This window comes from Seriola lalandi, unplaced genomic scaffold (genome assembly GCF_002814215.2).
Source record: "Seriola lalandi dorsalis isolate HSWRI2012SDOR001 ecotype SW California unplaced genomic scaffold, Sedor1 jcf7180002054217, whole genome shotgun sequence".
Classification (NCBI taxonomy): domain Eukaryota; kingdom Metazoa; phylum Chordata; class Actinopteri; order Carangiformes; family Carangidae; genus Seriola; species Seriola lalandi.
Window position 1 is genome coordinate 148,876 of NW_019524770.1, and position 770 is coordinate 149,645.

A 770-nucleotide genomic window follows, 5' to 3' on the forward strand; every position below is an offset into this window, starting at 1 on the left:
TATCCATGAAGAAAATTTTCAGAATGACGGTCAGCAATGCAAAGATCTGGTACCCAGGTCATGCGATGAACCCTTTGCAGTGTGCAGTCCTTTTCTTCAGGTAGGTGGGAAAAGAAAAAAAAGAATCATTACACTAAAGGAAATATATGTATATGAAATATAAAGAAATATGTATAAGAAATTATTTCTTAACATGAAAATATCAACATTTCTAAAAAGATGCCAGATGATCCTTGCATGTAGATAAAAAATTTAAGGATTTTGATACAGATCGAAATAGAGCATTTTAAAAGTCGCAGGTTCAAATTCCGTCCATGGGCTGTCCAAAACATTTAAAAACATGAAAAGCTTTCTACCTGTCTTCAGGCAGCAAGAAATGCATCCATCAAGTAGTCATGGATATAAAATGTTCACTTCTTTTCTTTCTCATTTTTCCTAGGAATGTCAAAACCATTGATCTTTACCTCATAGGATGGCATTTTATTGTCTCTCTGGTACCTGAGTACTCACTTGTCTGTAAAGACTCACTGCTTTGCACACAATGCCATGTCTTCAAGAATAGAGGCTTACTGGAGAATGTGGGCATCGATCCCACTACCTCTCGCATGCTAAGCGAGCGCTCTACCATTTGAGCTAATTCCCCTGTAGAGCACTGTGACTCCTTGGTTTTGCCAGGTTCTTTCCAAGTACAGGTCATAGCGTATCAATGAGGAGGAACATTTGGGATAGAATCTGATCTTGCTGACATGTAAACATGGTGGACTAAAGAA

At 37.9% G+C, this 770-nt stretch overlaps 1 non-coding gene across 1 annotated transcript; it reads right to left on the reverse strand.

Annotated features, from left to right (window-relative positions):
* Positions 1-570: 570 nt before the first annotated feature.
* trnaa-agc (transfer RNA alanine (anticodon AGC)) lies at positions 571-643 on the reverse strand. Its single transcript has one exon. It is a non-coding gene; the product is annotated as a tRNA-Ala (tRNA).
* Between the last annotated feature and the right edge of the window lie 127 nt (positions 644-770).